Genomic DNA, 17,143 nt, shown 5'->3' with positions numbered 1-17,143 from the left:
ACCAATAGCTGTTCGCATCAGATTCAAGGTTCTGATGTTTGCCTACAAGATAACCACTGGCTCTGCAGCAACATACCTAAAGTCGCTGGTTCAGACCTATGCTGGTGGATCTGCTTGCCTATCTCAATTCGAGCAGCGGAGGCTTTAACCATTTTCAAAAAGTGTCTAAAAACTCATCCTTGCCTTTAACGCCTGCCCAATTAATATTAGCATCTGCCTAATGCGTTGTTTTGTCAAAGTTAACGCCCTGCTGGCCCAACATGGCAGAAGACTGAAGTCTCTGTCTGCAGCCAAAGGATAGGTCTGTCCGAAGTGGGATTCGAACCCACGCCTCCAGGGGAGACTGCGACCTGAACGCAGCGCCTTAGACCGCTCGGCCATCCTGACACCCTTGCCTGGCTAGAGATGGCCTGTTCGAGCCACACCTGAAACCGGGGACCTAGAAGCTACTTTATCTCTGTTCGGGCCCCCTCTAGCCCACGGGCCTCGTTGGCGCAGTTAGGCAGCGCGTCAGTCTCATAATCTGAAGGTCGTGAGTTCGAGCCTCACACGGGGCAGGGTGGTGCTTTTTTCTGATAACTGAGAGAGCTTAGACCAGGGGTATCAAACTAAATTCCTTTAGGGCCCGAGCCCTGTAGAGTGTTGTTCCAACCCTTCTCAAACACACATGGCGTGTAGTTTTCAAATGAGCCTGAAGGGCATGATTGGTTGGATCAGGTGTGTTCAATCAGGCTTGAATCTAAACTCTGCAGGGGACTGAGTTTGACACCCGTGGCTCAGAAAGACAGAGTGAGGTTCTCTGTCCCCTTTCGTGTGGGTTTCCCTGTGTCTCCTGGGGGCAAAAGGCCACAGCTCCTCTTCAGGGCAGGTGAAATGATGCTTTGTGGAAAACTGTGAGGTTCCAGGTAAATTCCCTGAATCTCAATCAGCGACATTGCGTGTAGGCCCGTGCAATCCTTTTATTTACAATGAAGTCAAAATTCTGCATTCATGCTGGCTAATGCTACACGAAGGCAGTAATAGCATCCCTCTCATATTCATGTAACACGTGGCCACGTCCTCCTGAGGTTTTGTGAAGTTTCAAAGGCCATATTGCTGCACTGGCCCGGTCCTGAAGATTTGCCTTGTACAACGTTCGGAAGATTAGACCCTTCCGATCAGAGCAGGCCACACAACTCCTTGTCCAAGCTCTCTGTTTTCTCCAGACCGGACTACTGTTACGCTCCCTTGGCGGGTCTTCCGGCACGTACTATCAAGCCTCTGCAACTGATCCAGGATGCAGCAGCGAGAGTGGTCTTCAACGAGTGGTCTTCAAAGAAAGCCCACGTCACACCTCTCTTCATAATTTTGCACTGGCTACCAATAGCTGTTCGCATCAGATTCAAGGTACTGATGTTTGCCTACAAGATAACCACTGGCTCTGCAGCAACATACCTAAAGTCGCTGGTTCAGACCTATGCTGGTGGATCTGCTTGCCTATCTCAATTCGAGCAGCGGAGGCTTTAACCATTTTCAAAAAGTGTCTAAAAACTCATCCTTGCCTTCAACGCCTGCCCAATTAATACTAGCATCTGCCTAATGCGTTGTTTTGTCAAAGTTAACGCCCTGCTGGCCCAACATGGCAGAAGACTGAAGTCTCTGTCTGCAGCCAAAGGATAGGTCTGTCAGAAGTGGGATTCGAACCCACGCCTCCAGGGGAGACTGCGACCTGAGCGCTAGCTGACGAAGGATAGTCCGACATAATTTCAGAAATGTTGAGCAATGTCGAACTGCGCAGCCAATCGCATCGAAGCGCTATGACATTTGGACCAATCGCGTCGAAGCGCCTTAACATTTCCAGCCAATCAAAAAGCGCAATTTATAACATTATCTTGACATTCGTGACATTTGACCAATCAGAGAGCAGGGGGATTTCGACGGCACGTTTCCGCGTCTCACCGCTAGGTGGAGGGGTCAGCGCTTCTAGTCAGGTGTCAATCAAGTTGCCGAACCGTGCCGAAGGTGTACGAAAGAATGACATCATCCTCAGGGGGCGTGTCAGAGGTAAAAAAGGTTAATTACTCAAGTTTGTGACCTATGACAAGGGTCATTGTCGCGTAGTTCGACATAAAAAGTGGTACGAGATTTGTCAATGGGTGAGTGTTTGTTACCTTTGCATTATAGATGTATAAAAATAAAAAATAATCGTAATCGAACATTATTAGTATCTTGGTTTAGTGTATTTGCATAAGAGAACAACACATCAGGCTTCAGAACAAACATTTACCTGGTCCCATTCATTTGAACGATGTAATGTGATGGTTGTGTTATGTTATGGCTTTCAACAGTGCAAACCAGAGTGTGTAATAATTGTTTATAGACATTTATGTAATGTTGCAGGTATTTTAAGAAATGTTCCTGTCTTGTATCTTTCTCCTCTAAATAGAGATACCAGTTGTAACATTATATATAAGATAAATGGGACTTGTGTCCTAGAAATGAATGAATGAATGAATAAATATATGAATTTAATGAAGTATTTTATGCTCTCTTAAGGGACTCACTTTTATTGTGCATTATATTTGTTATAATGCTTACAGATAGAGAAATGTCAGATGCTGTCTCGTGGCCAAACAACCTTGCTTGGAGGTGTGCTGAAATGCATGTTTTTTTTATTAGTATCATTAGTATATTTACTAAAAAGGTTTCTTTCTGAATTATGTATTAAGGTTTTTTTTTTTTTTTTTTTCGTCTTAAGCCTCTACTGGACCAGCACAAAGGGTGGTGGAAGAACCTCATGATGCTGAAACAGCAAAGAAGGCCATGGAGCAGAGTCAGCCTGACCCCCAGCCTCATCCCATGCCCCTGCCCCGTCCCCAGCCTACTGCACCTGTGGAAGCAAGAGTTGCAACAAAATTTTCAATGGTAAGAATTACTATTTAACTTTTTTAATAATACCACTTAAGAATGTGCTCAATTAAAATTCAAGAAAGTTCAGAACGTAAGATGAAGAAAAAAAGAAAAAGCAAGAATGCTATGAGATGCTGGCTGAGACCTACTAATTGTCACCCCTCTTGTACAGTGGGGGCACCTGTTGTCTGCTGAATGGTCAGTTTGAATATCTCAGATTTGGTTTAAGTCACATGGTCAAGGATAAATGTAGAATGTAACCTGTTTGCTTTCTCTCTTGAGACTAGACTCATGTCCCTCATGGCATCCCTCTCAATACTTCTCATGTGTTAAAGCTACATTATCTTTCTTTCTCAATCTCAGGTAACATACCACATAGACGCTGGCTATTATTAACTGTACACATTAACAATTATTCCATCATGCAAATACTTTGTAGTAATTTCAGGAGTCAATACTGCTAATAAATATGGATGACACTTCTATTCAGAAAGAAATGTTTTTTAACAACCTGCATTTACTAAAAAAAATTAAATTAATATAAATCGTAATTCTTGCTATTATAACACATTCTGTCTTCTCACATTTTTGATTTACCAAACCAAGATTTACTGGCTCTCACATTGCTGCAGCAAAGCCAAATCTTAGTGTGGTCAGGAGACCTTCTCAGGTTGAAGACCAACCCAGCGCAGCAGTGTCTTGTGCCTCTATACCAAGCAGTACTGTCTCTGTAAGTAATGGCATAATGTATAAAGTATTCTATAAAGGCACTTTTCACGTTCCATTCTGTACGAATTATTAAACTTGTTCAATTTTTCTTTTAATACCAGAAAACCATATTTTTGTCGATGTTTCAGGGTGTGCCAGTGTTCCAGGGTCTACAAATGGTTCAAAGACTGTCAGCGGTCCATAGGATGCCACTGTTACAGCCTATTTTGCAGAGCACCAATTCACAACCAGCTCCACAAACCATGCCCAAGAGACCCTACAAGGCAAACACTTGCAGGAAGTGTGGAAAATTCAAAACCAGTGCAACGGGACATAGCCAGTACAGGGGCAAGGTGTATATACTGTCCACAGACTGAGAACATTACAAAAGAAAAGTGGTTAGAGTAAATCCGGAGAACCTTCTCCCAAATAATGTATACACTGTATATTTTTATTTATTGTTGTGTGTATATAGTTGTTTAAATATAGTTCACTATTGTTAATATTTGTGTCTAACATTATTTTATTTAACTTGCTTTTTTAATCCTATTTAACTTTTACTTTTACCCTTTTAATTTATTGTTTGAAAACTTCATTTAATATTCATTACTTTTCTGTTAGCATAATTGTAAAATAAATAAAAAAACAAATTGAGAAATGTGTTTTGATTTCTACATTTATTTTCCTTTTATTTCCCTTTTAATTTTTTTTTTTTGAAAACTTATATACATTTAATTTGTTTAATATTCATTACTGTTATGTTGGCATAATTGTAAAAAAAAAAAAAAAAGAGAATGATTGCTTTTTTATTTGTACTTTAGTAAACATTTCATCAGTACACTGCAACAATAGAACGTATTCCTATAAAAAGATAATTTGCACTTTGTCATTTGTCACAGACATTTTTAAGCATAATAATGACTATTTTTGCATCCTTTTTTAATTAAAAATGACAGATTTAAAGGTGTCTTGAATGAATGTAACCTTAAAAAAAATCTGATTTAATATCAATAAAATCACAACTAATAACATGCTTAAAATAAATATGAATACAACTACACATAATAACATGCTTAATAACAAAAATAATACAACAACTACTAAATAACTAATAATAACAAAACACATTTCCATTGGTGTATTAAAATGTAATAAAAAAAATATCAAACAAGCACATATATACATTTAATTAACCTTGAAACTTCATTTATTTAAAGCAATTAACAATAAAACAAAAAGTTGTCTTTAGCTGGATTCGAACCCGGGTCGAGGGGAGCACCTGCAATAGAAAACAGTGTAATATAAATGCGCGAATTTACCGCAAGAAGAAACCGGAAGATGTATCACTGCGCGCATGCTAAGGAAGATCCGTCTTTGAACATCAAATTTCACCCTTTCTTTTCTTCATTTTTTCTTTCTCTTCTTCCCCTTCTCCTTTTCTTCCTTCCCTCTTTTCTTCCCTTCTTCCCCGTCTTTGACGGACTATTGTTCCCCAGCTTCCAGCTTGAGCGCAGAGCCTTAGACCGCTCGGCCATCCTGACACCCTTGCCTGGTTAGAGATGGCCTGTTCGAGCCACACCTGAAACCGGGGACCTAGAAGCTACTTTATCTCTGTTCGGGCCCCCTCTAGCCCACGGGCCTCGTTGGCGCAGTTAGGCAGCGTGTCAGTCTCATAATCTGAAGGTCGTGAGTTCGAGCCTCACACGGGGCAGGGTGGTGCTTTCTTCTGATAACTGAGAGAGCTTAGACCAGGGGTATCAAACTAAATTCCTTTAGGGCCCGAGCCCTGTAGAGTGTTGTTCCAACCCTTCTCAAACACACAAGGCGTGTAGTTTTCAAATGAGCCTGAAGGGCATGATTGGTTGGATCAGGTGTGTTCAATCAGGCTTGAATCTAAACTCTGCAGGGGACTGAGTTTGACACCCGTGGCTCAGAAAGACAGAGTGAGGTTCTCTGTCCCCTTTCGTGTGGGTTTCCCTGTGTCTCCTGGGGGCAAAAGGCCACAGCTCCTCTTCAGGGCAGGTGAAATGATGCTTTGTGGAAAACTGTGAGGTTCCAGGTAAATTCCCTGAATCTCAATCAGCGACATTGCGTGTAGGCCCGTGCAATCCTTTTATTTACAATGAAGTCAAAATTCTGCATTCATGCTGGCTAATGCTACACGAAGGCAGTAATAGCATCCCTCTCATATTCATGTAACACGTGGCCACGTCCTCCTGAGGTTTTGTGAAGTTTCAAAGGCCATATTGCTGCACTGGCCCGGTCCTGAAGATTTGCCTTGTACAACGTTCGGAAGATTAGACCCTTCCGATCAGAGCAGGCCACACAACTCCTTGTCCAAGCTCTCTGTTTTCTCCAGACCGGACTACTGTTACGCTCCCTTGGCGGGTCTTCCGGCACGTACTATCAAGCCTCTGCAACTGATCCAGGATGCAGCAGCGAGAGTGGTCTTCAACGAGTGGTCTTCAAAGAAAGCCCACGTCACACCTCTCTTCATAATTTTGCACTGGCTACCAATAGCTGTTCGCATCAGATTCAAGGTACTGATGTTTGCCTACAAGATAACCACTGGCTCTGCAGCAACATACCTAAAGTCGCTGGTTCAGACCTATGCTGGTGGATCTGCTTGCCTATCTCAATTCGAGCAGCGGAGGCTTTAACCATTTTCAAAAAGTGTCTAAAAACTCATCCTTGCCTTCAACGCCTGCCCAATTAATACTAGCATCTGCCTAATGCGTTGTTTTGTCAAAGTTAACGCCCTGCTGGCCCAACATGGCAGAAGACTGAAGTCTCTGTCTGCAGCCAAAGGATAGGTCTGTCAGAAGTGGGATTCGAACCCACGCCTCTAGGGGAGACTGCGACCTGAACGCAGCGCCTTAGACCGCTCGGCCATCCTGACACCGGGGACCTAGAAGCTACTTTATCTCTGTTCGGGCCCCCTCTAGCCCACGGGCCTCGTTGGCGCAGTTAGGCAGCGCGTCAGTCTCATAATCTGAAGGTCGTGAGTTCGAGCCTCACATGGGGCAGGGTGGTGCTTTTTTCTGATAACTGAGAGAGCTTAGACCAGGGGTATCAAACTAAATTCCTTTAGGGCCCGAGCCCTGTAGAGTGTTGTTCCAACCCTTCTCAAACACACAAGGCGTGTAGTTTTCAAATGAGCCTGAAGGGCATGATTGGTTGGATCAGGTGTGTTCAATCAGGCTTGAATCTAAACTCTGCAGGGGACTGAGTTTGACACCCGTGGCTCAGAAAGACAGAGTGAGGTTCTCTGTCCCCTTTCGTGTGGGTTTCCCTGTGTCTCCTGGGGGCAAAAGGCCACAGCTCCTCTTCAGGGCAGGTGAAATGATGCTTTGTGGAAAACTGTGAGGTTCCAGGTAAATTCCCTGAATCTCATCCAGCGACATTGCGTGTAGGCCCGTGCAATCCTTTTATTTACAATGAAGTCAAAATTCTGCATTCATGCTGGCTAATGCTACACGAAGGCAGTAATAGCATCCCTCTCATATTCATGTAACACGTGGCCACGTCCTCCTGAGGTTTTGTGAAGTTTCAAAGGCCATATTGCTGCACTGGCCCGGTCCTGAAGATTTGCCTTGTACAACGTTCGGAAGATTAGACCCTTCCGATCAGAGCAGGCCACACAACTCCTTGTCCAAGCTCTCTGTTTTCTCCAGACCGGACTACTGTTACGCTCCCTTGGCGGGTCTTTCCGGCACGTACTATCAAGCCTCTGCAACTGATCCAGGATGCAGCAGCGAGAGTGGTCTTCAACGAGCCAAAGAAAGCCCACGTCACACCTCTCTTCATAATTTTGCACTGGCTACCAATAGCTGTTCGCATCAGATTCAAGGTACTGATGTTTGCCTACAAGATAACCACTGGCTCTGCAGCAACATACCTAAAGTCGCTGGTTCAGACCTATGCTGGTGGATCTGCTTGCCTATCTCAATTCGAGCAGCGGAGGCTTTAACCATTTTCAAAAAGTGTCTAAAAACTCATCCTTGCCTTCAACGCCTGCCCAATTAATACTAGCATCTGCCTAATGCGTTGTTTTGTCAAAGTTAACGCCCTGCTGGCCCAACATGGCAGAAGACTGAAGTCTCTGTCTGCAGCCAAAGGATAGGTCTGTCAGAAGTGGGATTCGAACCCACGCCTCCAGGGGACACTGCGACCTGAACGCAGCGCCTTAGACCGCTCGGCCATCCTGACACCCTTGCCTGGCTAGAGATGGCCTGTTCGAGCCACACCTGAAACCGGGGACCTAGAAGCTACTTTATCTCTGTTCGGGCCCCCTCTAGCCCACGGGCCTCGTTGGCGCAGTTAGGCAGCGCGTCAGTCTCATAATCTGAAGGTCGTGAGTTCGAGCCTCACACGGGGCAGGGTGGTGCTTTTTTCTGATAACTGAGAGAGCTTAGACCAGGGGTATCAAACTAAATTCCTTTAGGGCCCGAGCCCTGTAGAGTGTTGTTCCAACCCTTCTCAAACACACAAGGCGTGTAGTTTTCAAATGAGCCTGAAGGGCATGATTGGTTGGATCAGGTGTGTTCAATCAGGCTTGAATCTAAACTCTGCAGGGGACTGAGTTTGACACCCGTGGCTCAGAAAGACAGAGTGAGGTTCTCTGTCCCCTTTCGTGTGGGTTTCCCTGTGTCTCCTGGGGGCAAAAGGCCACAGCTCCTCTTCAGGGCAGGTGAAATGATGCTTTGTGGAAAACTGTGAGGTTCCAGGTAAATTCCCTGAATCTCATCCAGCGACATTGCGTGTAGGCCCGTGCAATCCTTTTATTTACAATGAAGTCAAAATTCTGCATTCATGCTGGCTAATGCTACACGAAGGCAGTAATAGCATCCCTCTCATATTCATGTAACACGTGGCCACGTCCTCCTGAGGTTTTGTGAAGTTTCAAAGGCCATATTGCTGCACTGGCCCGGTCCTGAAGATTTGCCTTGTACAACGTTCGGAAGAGTAGACCCTAGAAGATTAGTTGCTCTGCAGCAACATACCTAAAGTCGCTGGTTCAGACCTATGCTGGTGGATCTGCTTGCCTATCTCAATTCGAGCAGCGGAGGCTTTAACCATTTTCAAAAAGTGTCTAAAAAGTCATCCTTGCCTTCAACGCCTGCCCAATTAATACTAGCATCTGCCTAATGCGTTGTTTTGTCAAAGTTAACGCCCTGCTGGCCCAACATGGCAGAAGACTGAAGTCTCTGTCTGCAGCCAAAGGATAGGTCTGTCAGAAGTGGGATTCGAACCCACGCCTCCAGGGGAGACTGCGACCTGAACGCAGCGCCTTAGACCACTCGGCCATCCTGACACCCTTGCCTGATTAGAGATGGCCTGTTCGAGCCACACCTGAAACCGGGGACCTAGAAGCTACTTTATCTCTGTTCGGGCCCCCTCTAGCCCACGGGCCTCGTTGGCGCAGTTAGGCAGCGCGTCAGTCTCATAATCTGAAGGTCGTGAGTTCGAGCCTCACACGGGGCAGGGTGGTGCTTTCTTCTGATAACTGAGAGAGCTTAGACCAGGGGTATCAAACTAAATTCCTTTAGGGCCCGAGCCCTGTAGAGTGTTGTTCCAACCCTTCTCAAACACACAAGGCGTGTAGTTTTCAAATGAGCCTGAAGGGCATGATTGGTTGGATCAGGTGTGTTCAATCAGGCTTGAATCTAAACTCTGCAGGGGACTGAGTTTGACACCCGTGGCTCAGAAAGACAGAGTGAGGTTCTCTGTCCCCTTTCGTGTGGGTTTCCCTGTGTCTCCTGGGGGCAAAAGGCCACAGCTCCTCTTCAGGGCAGGTGAAATGATGCTTTGTGGAAAACTGTGAGGTTCCAGGTAAATTCCCTGAATCTCAATCAGCGACATTGCGTGTAGGCCCGTGCAATCCTTTTATTTACAATGAAGTCAAAATTCTGCATTCATGCTGGCTAATGCTACACGAAGGCAGTAATAGCATCCCTCTCATATTCATGTTACACGTGGCCACGTCCTCCTGAGGTTTTGTGAAGTTTCAAAGGCCATATTGCTGCACTGGCCCGGTCCTGAAGATTTGCCTTGTACAACGTTCGGAAGATTAGACCCTTCCGATCAGAGCAGGCCACACAACTCCTTGTCCAAGCTCTCTGTTTTCTCCAGACCGGACTACTGTTACGCTCCCTTGGCGGGTCTTCCGGCACGTACTATCAAGCCTCTGCAACTGATCCAGGATGCAGCAGCGAGAGTGGTCTTCAACGAGCCAAAGAAAGCCCACGTCACACCTCTCTTCATAATTTTGCACTGGCTACCAATAGCTATTCGCATCAGATTCAAGGTACTGATGTTTGCCTACAAGATAACCACTGGCTCTGCAGCAACATACCTAAAGTCGCTGGTTCAGACCTATGCTGGTGGATCTGCTTGCCTATCTCAATTCGAGCAGCGGAGGCTTTAACCATTTTCAAAAAGTGTCTAAAAACTCATCCTTGCCTTCAACGCCTGCCCAATTAATACTAGCATCTGCCTAATGCGTTGTTTTGTCAAAGTTAACGCCCTGCTGGCCCAACATGGCAGAAGACTGAAGTCTCTGTCTGCAGCCAAAGGATAGGTCTGTCAGAAGTGGGATTCGAACCCACGCCTCCAGGGGAGACTGCGACCTGAACGCAGAGCCTTAGACCGCTCGGCCATCCTGACACCCTTGCCTGGTTAGAGATGGCCTGTTCGAGCCACACCTGAAACCGGGGACCTAGAAGCTACTTTATCTCTGTTCGGGCCCCCCTCTAGCCCACGGGCCTCGTTGGCGCAGTTAGGCAGCGCGTCAGTCTCATAATCTGAAGGTCGTGAGTTCGAGCCTCACACGGGGCAGGGTGGTGCTTTCTTCTGATAACTGAGAGAGCTTAGACCAGGGGTATCAAACTAAATTCCTTTAGGGCCCGAGCCCTGTAGAGTGTTGTTCCAACCCTTCTCAAACACACAAGGCGTGTAGTTTTCAAATGAGCCTGAAGGGCATGATTGGTTGGATCAGGTGTGTTCAATCAGGCTTGAATCTAAACTCTGCAGGGGACTGAGTTTGACACCCGTGGCTCAGAAAGACAGAGTGAGGTTCTCTGTCCCCTTTCGTGTGGGTTTCCCTGTGTCTCCTGGGGGCAAAAGGCCACAGCTCCTCTTCAGGGCAGGTGAAATGATGCTTTGTGGAAAACTGTGAGGTTCCAGGTAAATTCCCTGAATCTCAATCAGCGACATTGCGTGTAGGCCCGTGCAATCCTTTTATTTACAATGAAGTCAAAATTCTGCATTCATGCTGGCTAATGCTACACGAAGGCAGTAATAGCATCCCTCTCATATTCATGTTACACGTGGCCACGTCCTCCTGAGGTTTTGTGAAGTTTCAAAGGCCATATTGCTGCACTGGCCCGGTCCTGAAGATTTGCCTTGTACAACGTTCGGAAGATTAGACCCTTCCGATCAGAGCAGGCCACACAACTCCTTGTCCAAGCTCTCTGTTTTCTCCAGACCGGACTACTGTTACGCTCCCTTGGCGGGTCTTCCGGCACGTACTATCAAGCCTCTGCAACTGATCCAGGATGCAGCAGCGAGAGTGGTCTTCAACGAGCCAAAGAAAGCCCACGTCACACCTCTCTTCATAATTTTGCACTGGCTACCAATAGCTATTCGCATCAGATTCAAGGTACTGATGTTTGCCTACAAGATAACCACTGGCTCTGCAGCAACATACCTAAAGTCGCTGGTTCAGACCTATGCTGGTGGATCTGCTTGCCTATCTCAATTCGAGCAGCGGAGGCTTTAACCATTTTCAAAAAGTGTCTAAAAACTCATCCTTGCCTTCAACGCCTGCCCAATTAATACTAGCATCTGCCTAATGCGTTGTTTTGTCAAAGTTAACGCCCTGCTGGCCCAACATGGCAGAAGACTGAAGTCTCTGTCTGCAGCCAAAGGATAGGTCTGTCAGAAGTGGGATTCGAACCCACGCCTCCAGGGGAGACTGCGACCTGAACGCAGAGCCTTAGACCGCTCGGCCATCCTGACACCCTTGCCTGGTTAGAGATGGCCTGTTCGAGCCACACCTGAAACCGGGGACCTAGAAGCTACTTTATCTCTGTTCGGGCCCCCTCTAGCCCACGGGCCTCGTTGGCGCAGTTAGGCAGCGCGTCAGTCTCATAATCTGAAGGTCGTGAGTTCGAGCCTCACACGGGGCAGGGTGGTGCTTTCTTCTGATAACTGAGAGAGCTTAGACCAGGGGTATCAAACTAAATTCCTTTAGGGCCCGAGCCCTGTAGAGTGTTGTTCCAACCCTTCTCAAACACACAAGGCGTGTAGTTTTCAAATGAGCCTGAAGGGCATGATTGGTTGGATCAGGTGTGTTCAATCAGGCTTGAATCTAAACTCTGCAGGGGACTGAGTTTGACACCCGTGGCTCAGAAAGACAGAGTGAGGTTCTCTGTCCCCTTTCGTGTGGGTTTCCCTGTGTCTCCTGGGGGCAAAAGGCCACAGCTCCTCTTCAGGGCAGGTGAAATGATGCTTTGTGGAAAACTGTGAGGTTCCAGGTAAATTCCCTGAATCTCAATCAGCGACATTGCGTGTAGGCCCGTGCAATCCTTTTATTTACAATGAAGTCAAAATTCTGCATTCATGCTGGCTAATGCTACACGAAGGCAGTAATAGCATCCCTCTCATATTCATGTAACACGTGGCCACGTCCTCCTGAGGTTTTGTGAAGTTTCAAAGGCCATATTGCTGCACTGGCCCGGTCCTGAAGATTTGCCTTGTACAACGTTCGGAAGATTAGACCCTTCCGATCAGAGCAGGCCACACAACTCCTTGTCCAAGCTCTCTGTTTTCTCCAGACCGGACTACTGTTACGCTCCCTTGGCGGGTCTTCCGGCACGTACTATCAAGCCTCTGCAACTGATCCAGGATGCAGCAGCGAGAGTGGTCTTCAACGAGCCAAAGAAAGCCCACGTCACACCTCTCTTCATAATTTTGCACTGGCTACCAATAGCTGTTCGCATCAGATTCAAGGTTCTGATGTTTGCCTACAAGATAACCACTGGCTCTGCAGCAACATACCTAAAGTCGCTGGTTCAGACCTATGCTGGTGGATCTGCTTGCCTATCTCAATTCGAGCAGCGGAGGCTTTAACCATTTTCAAAAAGTGTCTAAAAACTCATCCTTGCCTTTAACGCCTGCCCAATTAATATTAGCATCTGCCTAATGCGTTGTTTTGTCAAAGTTAACGCCCTGCTGGCCCAACATGGCAGAAGACTGAAGTCTCTGTCTGCAGCCAAAGGATAGGTCTGTCAGAAGTGGGATTCGAACCCACGCCTCCAGGGGAGACTGCGACCTGAACGCAGCGCCTTAGACCGCTCGGCCATCCTGACACCCTTGCCTGGCTAGAGATGGCCTGTTCGAGCCACACCTGAAACCGGGGACCTAGAAGCTACTTTATCTCTGTTCGGGCCCCCTCTAGCCCACGGGCCTCGTTGGCGCAGTTAGGCAGCGCGTCAGTCTCATAATCTGAAGGTCGTGAGTTCGAGCCTCACACGGGGCAGGGTGGTGCTTTTTTCTGATAACTGAGAGAGCTTAGACCAGGGGTATCAAACTAAATTCCTTTAGGGCCCGAGCCCTGTAGAGTGTTGTTCCAACCCTTCTCAAACACACATGGCGTGTAGTTTTCAAATGAGCCTGAAGGGCATGATTGGTTGGATCAGGTGTGTTCAATCAGGCTTGAATCTAAACTCTGCAGGGGACTGAGTTTGACACCCGTGGCTCAGAAAGACAGAGTGAGGTTCTCTGTCCCCTTTCGTGTGGGTTTCCCTGTGTCTCCTGGGGGCAAAAGGCCACAGCTCCTCTTCAGGGCAGGTGAAATGATGCTTTGTGGAAAACTGTGAGGTTCCAGGTAAATTCCCTGAATCTCATCCAGCGACATTGCGTGTAGGCCCGTGCAATCCTTTTATTTACAATGAAGTCAAAATTCTGCATTCATGCTGGCTAATGCTACACGAAGGCAGTAATAGCATCCCTCTCATATTCATGTAACACGTGGCCACGTCCTCCTGAGGTTTTGTGAAGTTTCAAAGGCCATATTGCTGCACTGGCCCGGTCCTGAAGATTTGCCTTGTACAACGTTCGGAAGATTAGACCCTTCCGATCAGAGCAGGCCACACAACTCCTTGTCCAAGCTCTCTGTTTTCTCCAGACCGGACTACTGTTACGCTCCCTTGGCGGGTCTTCCGGCACGTACTATCAAGCCTCTGCAAATGATCCAGGATGCAGCAGCGAGAGTGGTCTTCAACGAGCCAAAGAAAGCCCACGTCACACCTCTCTTCATAATTTTGCACTGGCTACCAATAGCTGTTCGCATCAGATTCAAGGTACTGATGTTTGCCTACAAGATAACCACTGGCTCTGCAGCAACATACCTAAAGTCGCTGGTTCAGACCTATGCTGGTGGATCTGCTTGCCTATCTCAATTCGAGCAGCGGAGGCTTTAACCATTTTCAAAAAGTGTCTAAAAACTCATCCTTGCCTTCAACGCCTGCCCAATTAATACTAGCATCTGCCTAATGCGTTGTTTTGTCAAAGTTAACGCCCTGCTGGCCCAACATGGCAGAAGACTGAAGTCTCTGTCTGCAGCCAAAGGATAGGTCTGTCAGAAGTGGGATTCGATCCCACGCCTCCAGGGGACACTGCGACCTGAACGCTAGCTGACGAAGGATAGTCCGACATAATTTCAGAAATGTTGAGCAATGTCGAACTGCGCAGCCAATCGCATCGAAGCGCTATGACATTTGGACCAATCGCGTCGAAGCGCCTTAACATTTCCAGCCAATCAAAAAGCGCAATTTATAACATTATCTTGACATTCGTGACATTTGACCAATCAGAGAGCAGGGGGATTTCGACGGCACGTTTCCGCGTCTCACCGCTAGGTGGAGGGGTCAGCGCTTCTAGTCAGGTGTCAATCAAGTTGCCGAACCGTGCCGAAGGTGTACGAAAGAATGACATCATCCTCAGGGGGCGTGTCAGAGGTAAAAAAGGTTAATTACTCAAGTTTGTGACCTATGACAAGGGTCATTGTGGCGTAGTTCGACATAAAAAGTGGTACGAGATTTGTCAATGGGTGAGTGTTTGTTACCTTTGCATTATAGATGTATAAAAATAAAAAATAATCGTAATCGAACATTATTAGTATCTTGGTTTAGTGTATTTGCATAAGAGAACAACACATCAGGGTTCAGAACAAACATTTACCTGGTCCCATTCATTTGAACGATGTAATGTGATGGTTGTGTTATGTTATGGCTTTCAACAGTGCAAACCAGAGTGTGTAATAATTGTTTATAGACATTTATGTAATGTTGCAGGTATTTTAAGAAATGTTCCTGTCTTGTATCTTTCTCCTCTAAATAGAGATACCAGTTGTAACATTATATATAAGATAAATGTGACTTGTGTCCTAGAAATGAATGAATGAATGAATAAATATATGAATTTAATGAAGTATTTTATGCTCTCTTAAGGGACTCACTTGTATTGTGCATTATATTTGTTATAATGCTTACAGATAGAGAAATGTCAGATGCTGTCTCGTGGCCAAACAACCTTGCTTGGAGGTGTGCTGAAATGCATGTTTTTTATTAGTATCATTAGTATATTTACTGAAAAGGTTTCTTTCTGAATTATGTATTAAGGGTTTTTTTTGTCGTCTTAAGCCTCTACTGGACCAGCACAAGGGGTGGTGGAAGAACCTCATGCTGCTGAAACAGCAAAGAAGGCCATGGAGCAGAGTCAGCCTGACCCCCAGCCTCATCCCATGCCCCTGCCCCGGCCCCAGCCTACTGCACCTGTGGAAGCAAGAGTTGCAACACAATTTTCAATGGTAAGAATTACTATTTAACTTTTTTAATAATACCACTTAAGAATGTGCTCAATTAAAATTCAAGAAAGTTCAGAACGTAAGGTGAAGAAAAAAAGAAAAAGCAAGAATGCTATGAGATGCTGGCTGAGACCTACTAATTGTCACCCCTCTTGTACAGTGGGGGCACCTGTTGTCTGCTGAATGGTCAGTTTGAATATCTCAGATTTGGTTTAAGTCACATGGTCAAGGATAAATGTAGAATGTAACCTGTTTGCTTTCTCTCTTGAGACTAGACTCATGTCCCTCATGGCATCCCTCTCAATACTTCTCATGTGTTAAAGCTACATTATCTTTCTTTCTCAATCTCAGGTAACATACCACATAGATGCTGGCTATTATTAACTGTACACATTAACAATTATTCCATCATGCAAATACTTTGTAGTAATTTCAGGAGTCAATACTGCTAATAAATATGGATGACACTTCTATTCAGAAAGAAATGTTTTTAAAAACCTGCATTTACTTAAAATAGTAATATTAATATAAATCGTAATTCTTGCTATTATAACACATTCTGTCTTCTCACATTTTTGATTTACCAAACCAAGATTTACTGGCTCTCACATTGCTGCAGCAAAGCCAAATCTTAGTGTGGTCAGGAGACCTTCTCAGGTTGAAGACCAACCCAGCGCAGCAGTGTCTTGTGCCTCTATACCAAGCAGTACTGTCTCTGTAAGTAATGGCATAATGTATAAAGTATTCTATAAAGGCACTTTTCACGTTCCATTCTGTACGAATTATTAAACTTGTTCAATTTTTCTTTTAATACCAGAAAACCATATTTTTGTCGATGTTTCAGGGTGTGCCAGTGTTCCAGGGTCTACAAATGGTTCAAAGACTGTCAGCGGTCCATAGGATGCCACTGTTACAGCCTATTTTGCAGAGCACCAATTCACAACCAGCTCCACAAACCATGCCCAAGAGACCCTACAAGGCAAACACTTGCAGGAAGTGTGGAAAATTCAAAACCAGTGCAACGGGACATAGCCAGTACAGGGGCAAGGTGTATATACTGTCCACAGACTGAGAACATTACAAAAGAAAAGTGGTTAGAGTAAATCCGGAGAACCTTCTCCCAAATAATGTATACACTGTATATTTTTATTTATTGTTGTGTGTATATAGTTGTTTAAATATAGTTCACTATTGTTAATATTTGTGTCTAACATTATTTTATTTAACTTGCTTTTTTAATCCTATTTAACTTTTACTTTTACCTTTTTAATTTATTGTTTGAAAACTTCATTTAATATTCATTACTTTTCTGTTAGCATAATTGTAAAATAAATAAAAAAACAAATTGAGAAATGTGTTTTGATTTCTACATTTATTTTCCTTTTATTTCCCTTTTAATTTTTTTTTTTTGAAAACTTATATAAATTTAATTTGTTTAATATTCATTACTGTTATGTTGGCATAATTGTAAAAAAAAAAAAAAAAAGAGAATGATTGCTTTTTTATTTGTACTTTAGTAAACATTTCATCAGTACACTGCAACAATAGAACGTATTCCTATAAAAAGATAATTTGCACTTTGTCATTTGTCACAGACATTTTTAAGCATAATAATGACTATTTTTGCATCCTTTTTTAATTAAAAATGACAGATTTAAAGGTGTCTTGAATGAATGT

The 17,143-nt window shown here is 44.9% G+C and overlaps 14 non-coding genes across 14 annotated transcripts; 8 read left to right on the top strand and 6 right to left on the bottom strand.

Moving 5' to 3' along the window:
- Positions 1–483: 483 nt before the first annotated feature.
- Positions 484–557, top strand: trnam-cau (transfer RNA methionine (anticodon CAU)). The gene has a single exon. It is a non-coding gene; the product is annotated as a tRNA-Met (tRNA).
- Positions 558–5,234: 4,677 nt separating this feature from the next.
- Positions 5,235–5,308, top strand: trnam-cau (transfer RNA methionine (anticodon CAU)). The gene has a single exon. It is a non-coding gene; the product is annotated as a tRNA-Met (tRNA).
- A 1,105-nt stretch (positions 5,309–6,413) lies between these two features.
- trnal-cag (transfer RNA leucine (anticodon CAG)) lies at positions 6,414–6,496 on the bottom strand. Its single transcript has one exon. It is a non-coding gene; the product is annotated as a tRNA-Leu (tRNA).
- Positions 6,497–6,549: 53 nt separating this feature from the next.
- Positions 6,550–6,623, top strand: trnam-cau (transfer RNA methionine (anticodon CAU)). The gene has a single exon. It is a non-coding gene; the product is annotated as a tRNA-Met (tRNA).
- A 1,100-nt stretch (positions 6,624–7,723) lies between these two features.
- Positions 7,724–7,806, bottom strand: trnal-cag (transfer RNA leucine (anticodon CAG)). The gene has a single exon. It is a non-coding gene; the product is annotated as a tRNA-Leu (tRNA).
- A 96-nt stretch (positions 7,807–7,902) lies between these two features.
- On the top strand, positions 7,903–7,976 carry trnam-cau (transfer RNA methionine (anticodon CAU)). Its single transcript has one exon. It is a non-coding gene; the product is annotated as a tRNA-Met (tRNA).
- An 852-nt stretch (positions 7,977–8,828) lies between these two features.
- On the bottom strand, positions 8,829–8,911 carry trnal-cag (transfer RNA leucine (anticodon CAG)). Its single transcript has one exon. It is a non-coding gene; the product is annotated as a tRNA-Leu (tRNA).
- A 96-nt stretch (positions 8,912–9,007) lies between these two features.
- On the top strand, positions 9,008–9,081 carry trnam-cau (transfer RNA methionine (anticodon CAU)). Its single transcript has one exon. It is a non-coding gene; the product is annotated as a tRNA-Met (tRNA).
- Positions 9,082–10,180: 1,099 nt separating this feature from the next.
- trnal-cag (transfer RNA leucine (anticodon CAG)) lies at positions 10,181–10,263 on the bottom strand. The gene has a single exon. It is a non-coding gene; the product is annotated as a tRNA-Leu (tRNA).
- Positions 10,264–10,360: 97 nt separating this feature from the next.
- On the top strand, positions 10,361–10,434 carry trnam-cau (transfer RNA methionine (anticodon CAU)). Its single transcript has one exon. It is a non-coding gene; the product is annotated as a tRNA-Met (tRNA).
- A 1,099-nt stretch (positions 10,435–11,533) lies between these two features.
- trnal-cag (transfer RNA leucine (anticodon CAG)) lies at positions 11,534–11,616 on the bottom strand. The gene has a single exon. It is a non-coding gene; the product is annotated as a tRNA-Leu (tRNA).
- A 96-nt stretch (positions 11,617–11,712) lies between these two features.
- trnam-cau (transfer RNA methionine (anticodon CAU)) lies at positions 11,713–11,786 on the top strand. The gene has a single exon. It is a non-coding gene; the product is annotated as a tRNA-Met (tRNA).
- Positions 11,787–12,885: 1,099 nt separating this feature from the next.
- trnal-cag (transfer RNA leucine (anticodon CAG)) lies at positions 12,886–12,968 on the bottom strand. Its single transcript has one exon. It is a non-coding gene; the product is annotated as a tRNA-Leu (tRNA).
- Positions 12,969–13,064: 96 nt separating this feature from the next.
- On the top strand, positions 13,065–13,138 carry trnam-cau (transfer RNA methionine (anticodon CAU)). The gene has a single exon. It is a non-coding gene; the product is annotated as a tRNA-Met (tRNA).
- Positions 13,139–17,143: the final 4,005 nt, after the last annotated feature.

Source organism: Carassius gibelio, chromosome A4 (genome assembly GCF_023724105.1).
Source record: "Carassius gibelio isolate Cgi1373 ecotype wild population from Czech Republic chromosome A4, carGib1.2-hapl.c, whole genome shotgun sequence".
Lineage (NCBI taxonomy): Eukaryota > Metazoa > Chordata > Actinopteri > Cypriniformes > Cyprinidae > Carassius > Carassius gibelio.
Note: the sequence above shows the minus strand (reverse complement) of the source record. Positions and strands in the feature narration are given on the sequence as shown.